The sequence below is a fragment of the Saccopteryx bilineata genome, chromosome 1 (assembly GCF_036850765.1).
Source record: "Saccopteryx bilineata isolate mSacBil1 chromosome 1, mSacBil1_pri_phased_curated, whole genome shotgun sequence".
NCBI lineage: Eukaryota > Metazoa > Chordata > Mammalia > Chiroptera > Emballonuridae > Saccopteryx > Saccopteryx bilineata.
The window spans coordinates 34,254,508-34,275,875 of record NC_089490.1 but is presented as its reverse complement, the minus strand read 5'-3'; the positions used below and the strand labels follow the sequence as shown (position 1 = coordinate 34,275,875).

General features: G+C 38.6%; 1 protein-coding gene across 3 annotated transcripts in view; it reads right to left on the bottom strand.

Moving 5' to 3' along the window:
- Positions 1–21,368, bottom strand: part of PRIM2 (DNA primase subunit 2) — a 320,146-nt gene that overhangs the window by 247,473 nt on the left and 51,305 nt on the right. The gene's annotated exons all lie outside the window — the stretch shown is intronic.

Below are 21,368 nucleotides of genomic sequence, written 5' to 3'. Positions count from 1 at the left end.
GAAAATTTAAATTCAATATACTTTCAAATTCCTACTCTGACAACATACCTAAAGAACAGTAGCAAAAAACCAGAAAGTATTATAATATAAAAGGAAAAGAATTATAATAAAAACTCAGATTAATACAGACTAAAAATGAGCAGTATCCAAATTCAAGTTATATTAATTTATTAAAATACCTATTTGCATTTAAGAGTGATTTTATTATTTCAGTTTTCTAGACACATAAAACAACTCCAAACATAAACTACTAGCTGTGCTAGAGACTATTATCACAGACGAATTATGGCTCTAAAAATAAAAGATTGATAGATCTAACTAGATAAAAATTATAAACTTCTATACAGGAAAATAAAAAATCTTCATCTTAAGATGATATATAAATAACAAACTGAGGGAAATCTTTACATCATTTGACATCTGAGTTACTCTCAATATATTCCAAAAGTAAAATACTGCCACTATTCATATGAGTGAAAATAATAAAAGTAAATTAAAATAATTATGTCACATTGTTTTCTACCTATTAAAATGGCAAAAGTTAGAAAAAATTAGGATACACAGTATTGGGACAATCTTTACAAAGAGCACTTTGACAAAACAATTCAAAAAGTGTTAAAAATATGCAGATCCTATCAGTTTTACTTTCAGGATTACTCTTAAGTAAACAATAGGACAAATACACAAATAGAAACTATTTTTCTTCATCACAATGTTATTTATAATAAGAAGAAAATCTTTTTTTTTTTTATAAATAAATTTTTATTTTAATGGGGTGACATCAATAAATCAGGGTACATACATTCAAAGAAAACATTTCCAGGTTATCTTGTCATTTAGTTCTGTTGCATACCCATCACCTGAAGAGAGATCATCCTCCGCCACCCTCCATCCAGTTCTCTCTGTACCCCTCCCCCTCCCCCTCTCCCTCCTTCCCTCCCCCCACCCCCATAGCCACCACACTCCTGTCCATGCCTCTTAGTCTCGCTTTTATGTCCCACCAATGTATGAAATCCTGCAGTTCCTGTTTTTTTCTGATTCGCTTATTTCACCCCGCACAATGCTACCAAGACTCCACCATTCCTCTATAAGAAATCCGATGTCACCATTTCTCCTAGCTGAATAATATACCATGGTGTATATGTGCCCCATCTTCTTCATCCAGTCCTCTATTTTTTTACAGTGATTAAAAGCCTTTAAGCAAACTCTTGGCCAATACAGCAAGAATCCCTAAAAGAGTAGTGTCCTTAACATGTTCCCCAAGTCCAAGTTGGCCCCATCACCATGCCAAATCCCTGAAAAATGCAACCCAACCACAGTTCAGTCTGTTAGGAGCTGTCACAGGGAGCAGGAGTCCAGGAAATTTCCCCACAGGAAAAGTCCGCACTGGAATTGTTGTCACCATTCTATACTTTGCAGCTCATGTCCAAGTCCCAATGACCACTGCTTCTAGCTGGTAATGATTCAGGTAGACTGGAAAAAGCCATTTGCAGCATGCGTGGATATGGAGCTTCTGTTCTCCTCTGCCTGGAGAGTTAAGACCAGGTTGCTTTTCCCTGGAGCTTTGCAACTGTGGCCTGGTAAAGAGAACCTTGGGATACACTAAGCTGGGTGGCAAAGGTAAATTCATAATACAAGGTGGCAAAAGGAGGAAAGAGAGCTCTAAATTAGGAGTAGGTCCCAGCCTGAAATATGAGTGGGGCATTGAGGTAGGAGAAATAAAGGAAACACTATATATTAAGCAAAGCAGCAGAAAATAGGACTATCAACACCCACAACAGAGATCTTTGAGGGAAGAATAAAAAACCTGACTATTCAGGCAACACATAGTTAAGTGGCCCTTGTGCGAATGAGATCAGTTTACCTGCTTCTTGGAAGAAATACCCTAGGCTCGTCCACAGTGTCGTAGATGGGGCCGACAGCCCTGGGCACCTTCAGCCTTCAGTGGCAAACCCCAGCATTCTGGGCAAGGTTAGGTCATAGGTGGCTGGAGCAGGGCTGGAAGAGACTGAACCCTCCCTTAGGGGAGCGAGGGGGAAGCCTACCTTCCAGTGTCCCTGTTTCCTCACAGCAGAAGCGTGTAAGCCTGGCAGGCTTTAGCTCAATGACCTTCCTTTCCACTATTGAAGCAGGACCCAGATGGCATCCTATGAGACCCCTTTGGGGTGTTGGAGCCTTTAAGGGTTTATCCTAAAAGCTGGTAGTTCCCCTGATCTCTATTGGGCTTTTTCTGCCTCTAGGTATCTTAAAAGCCATTCTCAGAAGATCTCGCTGAGGGGTTTGAGGATCCCCATCCGCCTATATAAATCTTTTCTAATCTGGAGCTATTTGGAAAAGAGACAGAACAGTGTTATTAGCTAGATCTAATAAAGAAGGTAGTAGTTTGCAGGCAAAAAAGATTTGGTGTCTCCTGTTCATCAGCATTCAAAAGAAATGTATTTTTTTAAGTAAAAAGCATGATATGGTAGACCCGTCTACCCCTGGCCTGGTGTGCAGGATTCCCGGGTTCAATTCCTGGCCAGAGCACACAGGAGAAGCGCCCATCTACCTCTCCACTCCTCCCCCTCTCCTTCCTCTTCGTCTCTCTCCTCCCGCCCGCAGCCAAGGCTCCACCGGAGCAAATCCACCCTGGGCACTAAGGATGGCCCCATGGCCTCCGCCCCAGTCGCTAGAATGGCTCCGGTTGTAACAGAGCAACATCCCAGATGGGCAGAGCATTCCCCCCAGTAGGCATGCCAGGTGGATCCCAGTCAGGCGCATGCAAGAGTCTGTCTGACTGCCTCCCCATCCCCATCTTTAGAAACATACAAAAAATAAATAAATAAATAAAAGAAAAAATACTAAAAAAAAAGGGGGGGGTATTCCCTTGTGCTAAAGCTCCAGGGAGCATGGAGTGAGCTTGAGTATGTCCTATGAAACATGGAGCTCTATGTTTACATATAAGTCTTTGAAGAAGGAGGAACTGCTGAAATAGTTTATCAGCATTTGTCCCTAAGACAGCAGTCTTTATAGTGGGAACATCATACGTAAATATTTGCTGTCTATAGATTAAGGGGGGAATATGGCAAATGCTGAAAAGCCATGATCTTTGTGCCCCTCCCCTCCCCCAACCCCCTCCCTCTCCTCCCCCCACCCTGTAACCCCAACACTGTTGTTCATGTCTCTGAGTCTCATCTTTATGTCCCACCTATGTATGGAAACATATAGTTCTTAGTTTTTTCTGATTTACTTCTTTCACTCAGTATAATGTTATCAAGGCCCATCCATGTTGTTGTAAAAGATCCTATGTCATCATTTCTTATGGCTGAGTAGTATTCCATAGTATATATATACCAAAGCTTTTTAATCCACTCGTCCTCTGATGGACACTTGGGCTGTTTCCAAATCTTTGCTATTGTGAACAATGCTGCCATAAACATGGGGGGTGCATTTCTTCTTTTCAAACAGTGCTATGGTGTTCTTGGGGTATATTCCTAACAGTGGTATAGCTGGGTCAAAAGGCAGTTCGATTTTTAATTTCTTGAGGAATCTCCATACTGTTTTCCACAGTGGCTGCACCAAGGAAGAAAATCTAAATGTCTAACAACAGGTATTTGATTAAATAAACTGCAGTAAATTTTGATGTTTCAGTAAAGCAGGCTATATTATTCAGATCAACCTCTCAGAGAATCAAAGAATAGACACTGATAAGATTTTTAAAAGCACCTTCCTCACAGCACAGAAGACTAATATACAAAGTCAGGCACATGAAGTAGGTATCTAATTTCACTTCATTTGAGAGCCCCCCTGCTCAAATGCCCTAGTCATTAGGAAAACCTCAAGCCTCGCAGTGGTTTTAAGGTGGTCCCTGATTCCAATGCCCCCAACACCTGGCAGAAACAAACCCAAATCCTCTCGAGAGAAAAGCACATTCACAGATGCCTCCAAGGACTCCTACAAATACATTTTCAAGTACAATGTCAAGCACAGTGCATCCTATATAACAAGGCACGCCATAAAACATCACTTCATAAACAAAAACAAAAAATTAAAAAAATACACTCAAAGCATACAGGTGTATAAAGAAACAGAAGTATAATGATAGCTGTATGAAAGGAAAACTATAAAAAGATGAAGGGAAGGGAAGGGAAGGGAAGGGAAGGGAAGGGAAGGGAAGGGAAGGGAAGGGAAGGGAAGGGAAGGGAAGGGAAGGGAAGGGAAGGGAAGGGAAGGGAAGGGAAGGGAAGGGAAGGGAAGGGAAAGAAACAAAGAACTTCTAGAAACACAAATAAACTCAGGAACAGGAATTAAAAACTCAATGGAATCTTAAAGAAACACCCTAACTTTCAGGTAATGTGGATTAGGTAATTTAAGATTAATCCACCTGATCAAAACTCTGATAGGTTACATAGGAATTGCCAGGCCAACAGTCAAGGCCTGTCATTTAAAGCTCACTTTATATTTGCTAATTCTGGGAAAGCAGCTTCAAAGAGACTCTGCCAGACGTGGATAAACTATCCCCTACTTCAGGCGTGGACAACAGTTTCTGCCCCCAGGTCAGATTAGAAAGAAACCTTTTTTCACAGGCAAAACGAAATATTAAAATTTAAAAATGTTAAATACAAAAACGATTCATTTAAGTAAACAAAATTTTATTATGTAATTTGTTTATGAATAAATGTGAGTGAAAAAAATTTAATACACATTATTTTAATAAAAATATTTTAAATAAAAATATAATTACATACCATATAAATATCCAAACTGTATTGCAATCAATCGAAACAATATTTAATTAACAGAATGAGCTTGAAGGGGTTATATTGCAAATAAAACAATTATTTCATTTTACAAACAGCCTGGACACGTTTTCAGTTATCAACTGCAGCTACTGTCTATGCTACAATGCCAATTGATTCAACACACTTGACCACAAAAATAACGAATTGTTTGACCTTGGGTGCACACTGGCAAACTCCGCCTAAAGGAATGTGGGTTTCACATTGCACGTCAAACAGTTCATATCAAGTACAGACGAGTACAAAAGTTGCAAATCTTTATAATGGAATTTTTTAAAAAAATAAAAAAGTATCACAAATCCATTCAACCAATTATTGGAAGTTAACCCTAGATTAGTCACACGCGGAATTCTTTTCCGTATATCACTATCTTCTTAAATATCTCGATTTCCAATAATCACAGACGCTTCCACTTCTGAATAGTTGAGATTTTAAATTAGCGGAGAATATTAAAAATTTAATCACGGGCCGCATAAACTCATTATGCAGGCCGGACCTGGCCCACAGGCCATATGTTGGCCATGCCTGCCCTACTCTCTCATCCAAGTACTAACCAGGGCTGACCCTGCTTAGCTTCTGAGATCGGACCAGATAGGGCGCATTTAGGGTGGTTTTGCTTTAGATTAAACTCTCCCCTACTCTCTAGGACCCTGAAAGACTTAGGTGGGGTGAACCAGAAGTTCATCAGCCGTCATATGGATCTACATGCTAGCTTCCAATTATCTAGTGGACCAGAGACCTCAGATTATGGATTTAATTAAAGTTATCCTGAACTATCAGTGTGCCCAGGCCCATGAAAGAAACAAAAACTCTTATAGAGAAAAATATAATCCTCCTAGGTCTCAATATAGCCCTCCAAGAACTTTCCAAATACCATCTCCAGTACACAGTCAACGATAAAGCACACAGGAATAAGACTCCACAAATGAGAACCAGCTCAGGAAGACAAAAAAATAAGTATAAGGATTTGAAAGAAATAAAACTGTCTTCATTCACAGATTATATAACTAATACCCTTAGAAAATCCAGAAGAATCCAGATAAATTATTATACCTATTGACCTAGTTATTCAAAGTTTCTGTATATAAGGTCAAATATAGAAAAACCAATCATGTTTCCATAGGCCGGAGGCCAAGTTCAATAGAATTTTTTTTAAAGGTACCATTTACAACAGATTTAAAACTATCAAATATGTAGGAATAAACCTAACAAAACATGAGGAAGACCTCCACAAAAAAAAACTATAACTGTACTGAGGAAAACAGGAGAAAACCTAAATAATAGACATCCCATAAACAGGCACTAGTATAAATGTACTAATTTTCCTCAATTGATCTATAGATTCAAACAAAATACACTCTCAAACAAAATCACAATAGCTTGTGCATATGTCTGTGTCTGTGTCTGTGAACATTTCTAAATTCCTAAAATGTAGATGGATATGCAAAGGGCCAAGAATAGCCAAGACAAAAATAAGAAAAAGACAGTCAATCCAAGAAAAATAAGCAAAGGACATGAACAGGCACTTTACAAAATGATAAAATTCAAAGGGTCAACAAATACATGAAAAGATGCTCAATCTCCTCAATTGTCAGGTAAGTGCAAAGTAAATCCACAGTGATAAACTTAATGACCTAACACTACACAGTCAATAGAATGGTTAACATGAAAATTGGGGGAAAAAATATTGGTGAGGATGCGGAAGAATTGGGATTCTCACTGATAGTGGGACTATAAATGGCACAGCCCTTGGGAAAAAGATCTGATGCCTGTTTATAAGACTAAAAACATCTGCCTCTATGACCCTGCAACCCCACTCCTGGGTATTTACCCAAGAAAAACGAAAGCCTATGACCACAAAAAAAACTTTCAATGATCTCATTTATATGAAGTTGTAGAACAGGAAAAACTAATGTGGTTGAAAAGGATCTGAGTAGCAGATGCCTCAGAGGGCGATGACAGCGAGTGACTAAGATGGAGCACGAGTGATAGAGGACGGGATAAAGAAGATGTGGTACATCTATACAGTGGAACACTACTCAGACATAAGCAATGATGACACAGTGCCATTTACAACATGGAAGGACCTTGAGAACATTATACTGAGTGAAATAAGTAAATCAGAAAAAGCTAAAAACTATATGATTTCACACATAGGTGGGCTATAAAACTGAGACTGATGGACACAGATAAAACTGAAGTGGTCAGGAATGTGGGGAAGAGGGTGGGGGGAGGGAGTAAAGAGGGACAAATATACGGTGACAGAAAGTGATTGGACTTTGAGTGATGGTATACTATACAACACAATCAACAGTTCAAATGCTATAGAAATGTTTACCTGAAACCTATGAATCTACTGATCAATATCACCCTGTTAAATTTAACTTTCTGAATAAAATTTTTAAAAAAAAGATGGAGCACAAGAAAACTTTCAGATAGTAAAGCTGTGCCTTTTAGTAAGTTTAAGAGCACAAGTTTATGCATTTGTCAGATTTCGTGAATTCATGAATGGTATGCTTAAGATTTGTGCATCTCATTGTATGTAAAATTTACCTTAAATAAAAAGAACTTAACAAACATTGAACTCTAGTTAATGATATGCAGGCTGTAGTATTTGGTGATAAGTGTTCTGATGTCTGCAACTTATTTCGAAATGATGTGGAGATATAGGAATGGATAATAGGTAATAAAAACAAGTAGAGTAAAATGTAAATTGTAAAATGTATGTGGGAAATGTGGATATTCACCATAAGATCCTTGCAACTTTTCTGTATGTTTGAAGTGTTCACAATTTTGGAGGCAAAATAACACAATGAGGATACTACTACATATGCACTCCACCCAGGACAACTAAAATTAAGTAGGAAAATACAGGTAAGAATGTAGAGCAATGGGAACTATCATAACCTGCTGACAGGAGTGTAAATTGATAACACCGTATTTCCCATGTAGAAGACACCTTTTTTCGGAAAATTTGATGTCTAAAACTTGGGTGTACCTTACACAATGGTTGTAGATTTTTTTACTTGCATTTCCCGCTTTTTTACGCTTGTTTTTGTGCTCATTGTTGAAGACAATGATTCGTCATCAGACACAAATGACAATAAGCTAATGGATGGGAGTTTTGACAGTGATGAGGACTTGTATGGATTTTAAGATGAATAAAACGAGTTCAATAACTTTATGTAATACATTTTTTTTTCAAATTTTGGGCCCCAAAATTCAGGTGCATCTTATTCGGAGAGCGTCTTATACATGGGGGAATGTGGTATATCATCTCAATTCTACCAAAAACCCAACAAGGTAGATATTATCTTAGCTTTATTAAGTTAATTGGCAGGAAGAGAAACCAAACTGGATTTCCAACTAAAGTCTGACATTAAGATCATAAGGCATGAAGTGTCCAAATAAGCAAAATGGTATCACTTTGCAAGAGAGTTGAACAATTATCATCAAAATCAATGCAAGAGAAAGTCATCAACTAAAAATTTTCACCTCAATCCCTTTTGGGTAATGAACAGAATCAAAATACAGAAATGAAGAATGTAAAACTAGATGTCACGAGAAATATTGTAAGTAAAAATCCGAAAGTATGTCCAGCACATATTACATACAATCAAACACTCCAGAGTGTTTAAATTATGGTTTAGCAATGGCAAATATTTCTCTAAGAGCTAACACCAGATTATTATGCTTTAGTATTTGCTTTGTTTACATATATCAATGACAGTTAACTTCTCTATTTGACTATTTCCCTTATATTTTGCATTCCATGAGGGAAATCCTTTAAAACTCCAATCCACAAAACACTCGCTGCAGATAACATCTGAGAGAAGGCAGCTCTGTCTTAGACACTTTCACAGCCGTGCTGGGGTTCTGAAACAGCACGATAGTACAGAAACTGACCGGGGAGGTGTGGGAAGAGGGAAGGAAAAATTCTCACAACTTCGTGATGGTCTTTTCAGTATTTTTGCATAAATTTCCACTTTAAACATAAAAATATATTTCAAATCTTTCTGAAATTAAATAAAGTATAGACACCTGTTCTCCCTACCATTAAGAGGGGTAATCATAATTAATTGCATGCACCATCTTTTTACCCAGTTTTGACTGAATCTGACAAACTGAAGTTGAGACCAAGTATATTAACTGACCATGGCCCTTTTATAATCACTTATTACAGCAATAAAGAAATAGGTAGCTTTGAACATAGAGGTGTCTGTCCTAATAATATTTTGGATTCTAACTAAGCAAACCATAGTCAACATTTAAGTAATGCTAATACTTTCAGGGTAATATAACATCTCTCCTTTCCCTAAACTCAATTCAAATACCACAGGTGGCCTGACCAGGCAGTGGAACAATGGATAGAGCATCAGCCTGGGACACTGAGGATACAGATTCAAAACCCCAAAGTCACCCACTTGAGCGCAGGCTCATCCAGCTTGAGCACAGAGTCACTGGTATGAATGTGGAATCAAAGGCATGACCCCATGATTGTTGGCTTCAGCCAAAAGGTCAATGGCTTGACCAAGGTCGCTAGCTTTGAGCCCAAGGTCATTGGCCTGAACAAGGGGTCACTGGCTCAGCTGGAACCCCTCCCCCCATCAAGGTACATATGAGAAAACAATCAATGAACTAAGATGCTGTAACAAGTTGATGCTTCTCATCTTTCTCCCTTCCTGTCTGTCCATTTCTCTGTCTCTCTCTCTCTAAAAAAATTTAAAAAACCAATACCACAGGTGTTTATAAGCAATTAACTACCTATCAAGTAAATGTCAGGGCAGCAGAGGAAGCATACATCAGTTCAACTATCACACAACAGATTAGTTACAAGAGGACTTGTTCAAATAGTCTTCTGCCTTAGAAACAGTCAAGATTCTATTTTAAAAATCTCAAGGCCTTGAATAAAAATTAGGGTACATTATTAAAGAATAAGGTCTTCTTTCATTCAAACATACCCAAAAAAAGAAAAAAAAATACCTAAGTGTTCCTTAGATTAGAAATAAAAGATAAAATCCTAAGGAATGCAATAGGTTTCCAAACCGTCATCCATAATAACCAGGAGCATACCAGATCACTCGCCAGCTAGCTGAGTGTTGCGTCATTTCCTGCATTCTAGCCTTTCAGCAAATACTCTGTTTTTCCTTGGTGCATTAAAAAGTTCAACCATTTGTCACATATATTCTAAATCTTCATTTATCTATTTAGTTATAACCAAAATTTAAATTTGTAAAGAGAATTCTCACTGAAAAAAATATAAGATGATTGTCTGAAACTACTAATTAGTGTAAACTGCTATTGACTTCATTATTTCAAATTTTAAAAATAATCTTGAGTACTCTCTTCTGCTTTCTGGCTAAAAACTACTGGGAAAAAAATAAGCATATTTCATTTTCTCAAACTCCTTTAATGAGGCTACTACCTACTGCATGCCTCAAAAATACTCATCTTCTAAAAGAGCAAGACAAAATTAAATGGCTTCTTCTTCTACAAACAAAGAATCTCATGTAAGAGACTAAAACCACTTAGAGTGGAACAATTACAAAAGCAGAGCAACGGAGTGGAAAGTATACAGTTGTATAACTGCAGAAACCTAAGTTCAAATCTTAAACAAGTTAATTAACCTCTTCATACCTCTTATTCCAGTCAAAATGAATAAAATAATACCTACTTCATGTAGCTTTTAAATAAATATAGAAAGTGTCTAGAACAGGCCTAACAAATAGCATGCCCTTAACAAATGGTAAATATTTATTATTACTATCAGCAATGTACATGTTGATTAGCTTCTGTTTTTCCCAGGAAAAAACTGAAATGTTGCCTGCATATAAACTAGTTTCTTTTTTATTCCTTCTTTTCCAAGTGAGAGGAGGGGAGACAGAGAGACAAACTCCCGAATGCACACTGACAGGGATCCACCCAGTAACCCTAGTCTGGGGCTGATGCTCTGCCTATCTGGGACGGACCGTGCTTGCAACTGAGCTATAGTTAGCACCTAATGTGGAGGCCACAGAACCATCCTCAGCGCCTGAGGCCAATGTACTTGAACCAATCTAGCCATCGCTGCAGGAGGGGAAGAGGGAGCAAGAGAGGGAGAGCGAGAGCGAGAGCGAGAGAGAGAAGGAAGGGTGGAGAAGCAGATGGAAGCTTCTCCTGTGTGCCCTGAGCAGGAATCAAACCTGGATGTTCACACACCGGGCAAATGCTCTACCACTGAGCCAACCGGCAAGGGCCCCTATAAACTACTTTCAATAAACTTTCATTATTTAAAACTACTAATTTTATTAGTTAATTTGAAATTGGTATTTAGGGTGTGTTCAAAAGAACTGATATAGCTAGCCCGGTTATCACTGCAACATCTTACAATCAAGGCACATAGAGTAAGTCCTCATTTACCATCGTCGAAAGGTTCTGTGACTTTAAATGAAACAACATATAATGAAACCAATTTACCATAGGCTAATTGAGACAAACTAGAGTTAAGTTCCTACAGCATCTCATAAACATTATAAGGAAATGATGCTGAATAAAACGATGTTATTCGAGGACCTGCTGTATATCATACTTTGCAAAATAAACATTTTCCTAAATAAAGGCATATAAACAAACTGCTCTATATAGAATCACCTTTCCTGAGTGATTTACACTATTATTCCAGAGATGCTCAATTTTCACTCTAATTAATTTTCAATCAGCACAGACCCTGAACAATTAATAGTTGAAGCTCTTCTCTTTCCACCCCTTTCACAATTCCCCACACCTCAATCTCTACGATCTATACCCACCCGCTGAACAGTCAGTACCTGTTTCAAAGGGTATATAGTACAATGGTATAATCTTTCGTCAGGCACAAATCACACTCAGCTTTAATAGGTTGAATAAAGTTTTATTTCTATATTGTATAATTACATCATTTTACATGCTACCTTACTAATAGAATTGAGGATTTGGACTGTGTGTGTTTTTTTTCTTTTTGATCGTCTTCATCAAATCAGGAACTGCGAGAGCAGTCTCGCTCTGCCAGCAATCCTGAACGGCGATGAAGAGTTCTGGAGAGTCAAACGTCCCACTGAGTAAACACATAGGTAGAGACTGTGTAGACTGCCCTGCTATTGACCCTATGCAGAATCCCTCCCAGGAAACGGGCATCCCCTACCCACTACCTGCTGGACTCCCACCATACAAATTGCTATAACCAGTGACTCTAAGCATAAGTGACATGCGTCACTCCCAAGCAAAAGCTTCACAAGCACATGATATGCCCACTTCTCTCCTCCCTCTGCCACAGCAACCAGTGAAGTTCCAGACACAGGCTGCTCAACCAGCCGAGCTGCATCATCAACACGACACAGAGCAGGGCAGTAGTTGGCCCACAGGAGAGATACAACATGAACAAGAAGTAAACCTTTTCGGTGGTCACTGAGGTTTAGGGACCACTTGTTACCACTGCATAAGGTACGCTGCCTGGCAGAGTCATCTTTGGATCATGCATTTTTATCAACAAAATATGCTGAGCACATACTTCCAGTACATGCATAATTATTTACAAATTATATACATGTATTGCTGTACATTATGTATATAACATAGGCCTTCCCCAAAATGTTTAAAGATGAGGTTAAAAATATGTATCCATGTTGTATTATTTATTTCCTTCCCACACTCCCAAACAAACATCTTGGGCTTACCACTTTGGAACCCGTAAACTATTACACCGGCCTCTAAAGCAAAGATATAAATAAGGCTTCCCAGAGATTTATTCTATACACTTACAATCAACAATATTCAAACATGTTTCTAAATAATGTGATGTTTTCTACTTGAATGCACATAGCTTCTCTTGCTCTGTCTTGGGCTCTGGTCCTTAAGCAAGAATGTGCATCAGGTCTGAATGGAGTTTTTCAAACTTACAGACTCTTGCTGCCACCTGGACCCACAGATTGAAGATCAGGTGTACATTTTTCTAAGTCCATTAGTGGTTCTGATACCCATCACCAGCCTAAAGAGTGAATTGAATCACACGAGAAGAATCACCTTTTCTAAAAAAAATCTATCATGACCTAAAAATACCACCGTTAATTCTAACATTCGATTTATTATACAGAATTCATTTACTCTTTCTAAAATGCTGAGGACCTATTATGTACCAAGCATTCTTTCTAGCAGATGGGATCCAACTTATAAACATGGAAAAAACAGTCTTCATAAAGCTTACATTTGAATGGGGTGAGGCGGACAATAAATAATAAACAAGAAACTATCAGGTACTGCCTGACCTGTGGTGGCACAGTGGATAAAGTGTCGACCTGGAAAGCTGAGGTTCAAATCCCCAAGCTTGCCAGGTCAAGGCACATACGAGAAGCAACTTCTACGAGTTGATGCTTCCTGCTCCTCCCCCACTCAATCTAAAATCAATAAAAAATAAATAAGGATAAACTACCAGGTGGCGAGCTACAATGAAAATAAAACAAGAAGTGATGTGGGTGAACAGATTTATATGGTGGACAGTTGTGTGATCAATTAAAGCCTCTCTGAAAAAATTACATTTAAATGGAAACTTGAACAAAAAGGAGTCAGCCACGCAAACCCATGGCAAGAGCATCCGAAGCAGAGGTAACCGATAGTGCAAAGGTCCTAAAAGGTCCTTCTCCCTAAACAGGACAGGCTGGCGAGTTGAAGGAACAGAAAGAAGGCAGTGGGGGGCAGTGGCAGGCAGGGAGGGGATACTGCACGCGGTAGTTAGAAAGGTAGATGGGACTTCAGAGTGACGTCACGGAAATGGCGCCGTGAGCAGCGCGTCCGACAGATCTCCCCTAAATCACAACAAATTTATCAACTAGAAACAGAAAAATTTATCCTCGGAGCATTCCGGAGTTCCACACAAACTGAAAGCGAAAGGACTGTTATCACTTGAATCTGAGAGACGAGGGTGTGGAGGAAGCTACCGCAGGGACGTTCATTCAAGCCGCGAGGGAGTGCGCCTGTGGTGAGTCAGCCCACACTCGGGAGCTGCGAGCAGCCGCCTGCGGCGCACGGTCAGGTTGCAGAGCGAGCACCGCCCACACTCCGGAGCGGTGAGCAGCCACCAGCGTGCCGGTCTGGTTGCAGAGCGAGCACCGCCCACACTCCGGAGCGGCGAGCAGCCGCCGGCACGCACCCAGTCCAGTTGCAGAGCGAGCACCGCTAACGTTCCCAGCGGCCCACGCACTGCGAGTGAGAGTCGCCAGCCACCGGTGCCCAGAGCACCCCTTTCGCGTGCGTGCCCTGGGCATTCCACGCATCCAGAGCGCCCTACTGGCCTGCACACCCAGGGTGCCCCATTATCCTGCGCCTGGTGCGATCCAGCCGCCAGCGGCAGGGCAAGCGGGAGAGGCACCAGGGTGGTCTTCCCTACTTGGGAGATTCTCTCCGTGGGCGGGGCACCTCACCCAGCCATTCAAGCTAACAATCAAGCGTTGGGGGAGGGGCGCGCGCAGGCAGCCTAAAATACCTTCGGAAGCACAGCTGCGACCCAATCACTAAAATTAGCTTAACCCATGAAATCTGCACACCCTCGGTTCTAATTAATAAGATCTCTCTCAGTTCAGCGACCCAAGACAAGAGGCGTGATATTTTTTAGTGCCTCTCGCTAAAGGGGTGGGGGCAACTTCTGATTGATAGAGCCTCCATATTTAGGGATAAACGCTAACAAGAAGGACTTGGCAGATAATAAGATCTATACTACACTAGTCGCAAGCAGAGACTAGTGCCTCTTCTTCCCAGCCAAAACAGGCTACAAAGTGTGGAAAGCCTGGGTTGAGAGGTCCAACTGAATGCTAGGCGCTGAACAGTCACCTTGACAACAATTGACTCCCACCCCCGCCTGATTACACTGGAGGCCCTGACTGCCAGAGCCTTTCCCAAAGCCTTGCACTGAGTGGGGATAGAGTGGGGAGTTCCCAGCTCTTTGAGCCTCTTACTCCCCAGGCAGAAGCAGTTGCAACCTTATAGCTGGATCTCGAGGCTGCTAATTCAGGAAGGGGGGACTAGGAGAGAGAATCCAGGAAAGCAAACTCTCTCATCATTGGACCCTGCAAACGCCAACAAGCCTTGACTACCAGCAAGACTAAAGCCAATTATATGACATTGCCATAGAATCCCATCAACTGCAAATCCCTACCTAAGTGTGACACAGGGGCAGAGCCTGGGGTACAGAGTCACCGACCAGGAAGAGGGAGAGAAAAGAAAAAGGAAGAAGTTAACCTCTCAAAATCAAGAAAAATCCACAGACTTTACAACTTGTTCCACTAATTTTTTTGTTGTTGTTCTTTGTTTCTTCTATCTTATTGCCTTTATTTCCTCCACCTCGGTCCTTCTATTCTCTGCCCATCTTATGCTTTCCTTTTCTTGAACTACACTACCCATGAGTGTTACATTTTATTTCTCTTCTTCATCCTCACCCTCCTTTAAGGTTATACTCCAAAACACTTAACTCTCACTCTCTCCTCTTTTGTTTTTTTTTTGTTTTGCTTTATTTTGTTTTTTTCTCTTCCTTTTTTATTTCTTCCTTCGTTTTTCTCTTTTTCTTATTTTTTCCTTTCTATTCGTTTTTTCTTTTCTCGTTTTACTTTCCTCCCATTTAATCCTCAATCACGAACAAATTAGTTAATTTGGGACTCAAGGCTTTTTTTGGCTTTATTTTTCTTTTTTGCTTTTGTTTTTGTTTTTTTCTTGTTTGTTTATTTTTGTGGCATTTTGGGTCCTCCCAACCCAAGGTCTCCACTGTATTTAGTCTTCGCTCCACTTAATACAACAGATTTTTACTTATTATTTTTATTTTTTCTTCTTTATTATTCTTTTTTTGGTCCTTTTTTCTGGTTCCCTCTTATCCCTCTCATTATATCTCTTAGTTGACCATCACTTACAAGCAAATCATCTTATACTTGTCTAAGATTTTCATCCTTTTTTTTTTTTTTTTTTTTTTTGCATTTAGTAGGTCCCTACTCCCTTTTTTTGCCCCTTGAACTCTTCACCCCAAATCAGGCCCTCCATTATAGGCACGATATTTCCCTGAGGAGGGGAGAGGAGGGAAAGATAAGAAAGAAAAAAGGGGGAAATAATAAATTATTACTGGTTTTTTTTGTGGGGTGTTTTACCTTTTTTTTTTTTTTTTTTTACTTTTTACTCTTTATTAATTCTAATTAGTGCTATCAACAAGACCACCCTCAGATGCCAATAAGAAAGAGGAAATCAAATATTATGGATACAAAAGAAAGAGAGGTAACACAAATAGATGTGGAAAAATCTATGGAGAAAAGACTTAACATATTGGAAGCCTTGGAGCTAAATGACAGAGAATTTAAAATAGAAATCTTAAAAATACTCAGAGAGATACAAGAAAACACAGAAAGGCAATATAGGGAGATCAGAAAACAACTCAATGAACACAAAGAATATATTACCAAGGAAATTGAAACTATAAAAACAAATCAAACAGAAATGAAAAACTCAATTCACGAGCTGAAAAACGAGGTAACAAGCTTAGCTAACAGAACAGCCCAGATTGAAGATAGGATTAGTGAAATAGAAGACAAACAACTTGAGGCACAACAGAGAGAAGAAGAGACTCAAAAATAATAAAAAACGAGAAAGCCCTACAGGAATTGTCTGACTCCATCAGAAAGAATAACATAAGAATAATAGGTATATCAGAGGGAGAAGAGAAAGAAAATGGAATGGAGAATATACTCAAACAAATAATAGACGAGAACTTCCCAAGCCCGTGGAAGGAACTAAAGCCTCAAATTCAAGAAGCAAACAGAACACCAAGTTTTCTTAACCCCAACAAACCCACTCCAAGGCACATCATAATAAAGATGACACAAACCAATGACAAAGAAAAAATTCTCAAGGCAGCCAGGGAAAAGAAGAGTACAACATATAAAGGAAGGCCTATTAGATTATCATCAGATTTCTCAGCAGAAACTCTACAAGCTAGAAGAGAGTGGACCCCAATATTTAAAGCCCTGAAAGAGAGGAACTTTCAGCCAAGAATACTATACCCATCAAAGCTATCCTTCAAGTATGAAGGAGATATAAAAACATTCACAAATACAGAAAAGATGAGAGAATTTATCAACAGAAAGCCCCCACTCCAGGAAATACTAAAGGGGGTTTTCCAACCAGATTCAAAGAACAAAAGAAAACAACACCACAAGTAACAGCTCCACCAAGAACACAATAAAACCAAACTTAAACTGTGACAACAAAGGAAAAAAAGGGGGGAGAGGATGGAGATTAACAGTAGCAAAGGACGATGAAGTGCAGAAATACTTATAAGATAGGGTACTACAATGAATATGGTAGGAACCCTTTTCATTACGTAATGGTAACCACCCTTGAAAAAACCACCACAAAAACACTTGACTTGAAAAAGGTAGCAACAGAGGAAAGAAGTATGGAACACAAACAAACAAAAACAAATGATAGAAAAACAAAAGAGAAGAATCAAACTAGATACAAAACTAACAGAAAGCAATTTATAAAATGGCAGTAGGGAACCCACAAGTGTCAATAATTATACTAAATGTAAATGGATTAAACTTACCAATAAAAAGACACAGAGTAGCAGAATGGATTAAAAAAGAAAATCCAACTATATGCTGCCTACAAGAAACACATCTAAGCAACAAGGATAAAAACAAATTCAAAGTGAAAGGCTGGAAAACAATACTCCAAGCAAACAACACCCAAAAAAAAGGAGGTGTAGCAATACTCATATCTAATAATGCTGACTACAAGACAGAAAAAGTACTCAGAGACAAAAATGGTCATTTCATAATGATTAAGGGGAAGTTGAATCAAGAAGACATAACAATCCTTAATATATATGCACCAAACCTAGGAGCACCAAAATATATAAGACAGCTACTTATTGACCTTAAAACAAAAACTAACAAAAATACAATCATACTTGGAGACCTCAATACACCGCTGACGGCTCTAGATCGGTCATCCAAACAGAGAATCAATAAAGATATAGTGGCCTTAAACGAAATACTAGAACACCTGGATATGATAGACATCTACAGGACACTTCATCCCAAAGCGACAGAGTATACATTTTTCTCTAGTGTACATGGAACATTCTCAAGAACTGACCATATGTTGGGCCACAAAGACAATATCAGCAAATTTAGAAAAATTGAAATTGTACCAAGCATATTTTCTGATCATAAAGCCTTGAAACTAGAATTCAACTGCAAAAAAGAGGGGGGAAAACCCACAAAAATGTGGAAACTAAACAACATACTTCTAAAAAATGAATGGGTCAAAGAAGAAATAAGCGCAGAGATCAAAAGATATATACAGACGAATGAAAATGAAAATACGACATATCAGAATCTCTGGGATGCAGCAAAAGCAGTAATAAGAGGAAAGTTCATATCACTTCAGGCCTATATGAACAAACAAGAGAGAGCCGAAGTAAACCACTTAACTTCACACCTTAAGGAACTAGAAAAAGAAGAACAAAGACAACCCAAAACCAGCCGAAGAAAGGAGATAATAAAAATCAGAGCAGAAATAAATGAATTAGAGAACAGAAAAACTATAGAAAAAATCAATAAAACAAGGAGCTGGTTCTTTGAAAAGATCAACAAAATTGACAAACCCTTGGCAAGACTCACCAAGGAAAAAAGACACAGGACTCAAATAAATAAAATCCAAAATGAAAGAGGAGAGATCACCACAGACATCATAGATATACAAAGAATTATTGTAGAATACTATGAAAAATTATATGCCACCAAATACAACAATCTAGAAGAAATGGATAAATTCCTAGAACAATACAACCTTCCTAGACTGAGTCATGAAGAAGCAGAAAGACTAAACAGACCAATCAGCAGGGAGGAAATAGAAAAAACTATTAAAAACCTCCCCAAAAATAAAAGTCCAGGCCCAGACGGTTATACTAGTGAATTCTATCAAACATTCAAAGAAGACTTGGTTCCTATTCTACTCAAAGTCTTCCAAAAAGTTGAAGAAGAAGCAATACTTTCAAACACATTTTATGAGGCCAACATAACCCTCATACCAAAACCTGGCAAGGATGGCACAAAGAAAGAAAACTACAGACCAATATCTCTAATGAATACAGATGCTAAAATACTAAACAAAATACTGGCAAACCAAATACAACAACATATTAAAAAAATAATACATCATGATCAAGTGGGATTCATCCCAGAATCTCAAGGATGGTTCAACATACGCAAAACGGTTAACGTAATACACCATATCAACAAAACAAAGAACAAAAACCACATGATCTTATCAATAGATGCAGAAAAGGCTTTTGATAAAATACAACACAATTTTATGTTTAAGACTCTCAACAAAATGGGTATAGAAGGAAAATATCTCAACATGATAAAGGCCATATATGATAAACCATCAGCCAACATCATATTAAACGGCATAAAACTGAGGACTTTCTACCTTAAATCAGGAACAAGACAGGGTTGTCCACTCTCTCCACTCTTATTTAACGTGGTGCTAGAAGTTCTGGCCAGAGCAATCAGACAAGACAAAGAAATAAAAGGCATCCATATCGGAAAAGAAGAAGTAAAGCTATCACTTTTTGCTGATGATATGATCCTATACATCGAAAACCCGAAGGACTCCACAAAAAGATTATTAGAAACAATAAACCAATACAGTAAGGTCGCAGGATACAAAATTAACATACAAAAGTCCATAGCCTTTCTATATGCCAACAATGAAATATTAGAAAACGAACTCAAAAAAATAATCCCCTTCACGATTGCAACAAAAAAAATAAAATACCTAGGAATAAACATAACAAAGAATGTAAAGGACCTATATAATGAAAATTACAAAGCATTGTTAAGGGAAATCGAAAAAGATACAATGAGATGGAAAAATATTCCTTGTTCTTGGATAGGAAGAATAAATATAATCAAAATGGCCATATTACCCAAAGCAATATACAAATTTAATGCAATTCCCATCAAAATCCCTATGAGATTTTTTAAAGAAATGGAACAAAAAATCATCAGATTTATATGGAACTATAAAAAACCCCGAATAGCCAAAAAAATCCTAAGGAAAAAGAATGAAGCTGGGGGCATCACAATACCTGACTTTAAACTATATTATAGGGCCACGATAATCAAAACAGCATGGTATTGGCAGAAAAATAGACACTCAGACCAATGGAACAGAATAGAAAGCCCAGAAATAAAACCACATATATATGGTCAAATAATCTTTGATAAAGGGGCCAACAACACACAATGGAGAAAAGAAAGCCTCTTCAACAAATGGTGTTGGGAAAACTGGAAAGCCACATGCAAAAGAATGAAACTCGACTACAGCCTGTCCCCGTGTACTAAAATTAATTCAAAATGGATCAAAGACCTAAATATAAGACCTGAAACAATAAAGTACATAGAAGAAGACATAGGTACTAAAATCATGGACCTGGGTTTTAAAGAACATTTTATGAACTTGACTCCAATGGCAAGAGAAGTGAAGGCAAAGATAAATGAATGGGACTACATCAGAATTAAAAGTTTTTGCTCAGCAAGAGAAACTGATATCAAAATAAACAGACAGCCAACTAAATGGGAAATGATATTTTCAAACAACAGCTCAGATAAGGGCCTAATATCCAAAATTTACAAAGAACTCATAAAACTCAACAACAAACAAACAAACAATCCAGTAAAAAAATGGGAAGAGGACATGAACAGACACTTCTCCCAGGAAGAGATACAAATGGCCAACAGATATATGAAAAGATGCTCAGCTTCATTAGTTATTAGAGAAATGCAAATCAAAACTACAATGAGATACCACCTCACCCCTGTTAGATTAGCTATTATCAACAAGATGGGTAATAGCAAATGTTGGAGAGGCTGTGGAGAAAAAGGAACCCTCATTCACTGTTGGTGGGAATGTAAAGTAGTACAACCATTATGGAGGAAAGTATGGTGGTTCCTCAAAAAACTGCAAATAGAACTACCTTATGACCCAGCAATCCCTCTACTGGGTATATACCCCAAAACCTCAGAAACATTGATACGTAAAGACACATGTAGCCCCATGTTCATTGCAGCACTGTTCACAGTGGCCAGGACATGGAAACAACCAAAAAGCCCTTCTATAGAAGACTGGATAAAGAAGATGTGGCACATATACACTATGGAATACTACTCAGCCATAAGAAATGATGACATCAGATCATTTACAGCAAAATGGTGGGATCTTGATAACATTATAAGGAGTGAAATAAGTAAATCAGAAAAAAACAAGAACTACATGATTCCATACATTGGTGGAACATAAAAATGAGACTAAGAGACATGGACAAGAGTGTGGTGGTTACCAGGGGTGGGGGGAGGGAGGACATGGGAGGGAGGGAGGGAGGGAGAGAGTTAGGGGGAGGGGAGGGGCACAGAGAACTAGATAGAGGGTGGCGGAGGACAATCTGACTTTGGGCGAGGGGTACGCAACAGAATTTAATGACAAAATAACCTAGACATGTTTTCTTTGAATATATGTACTCTTATTTATTAATGT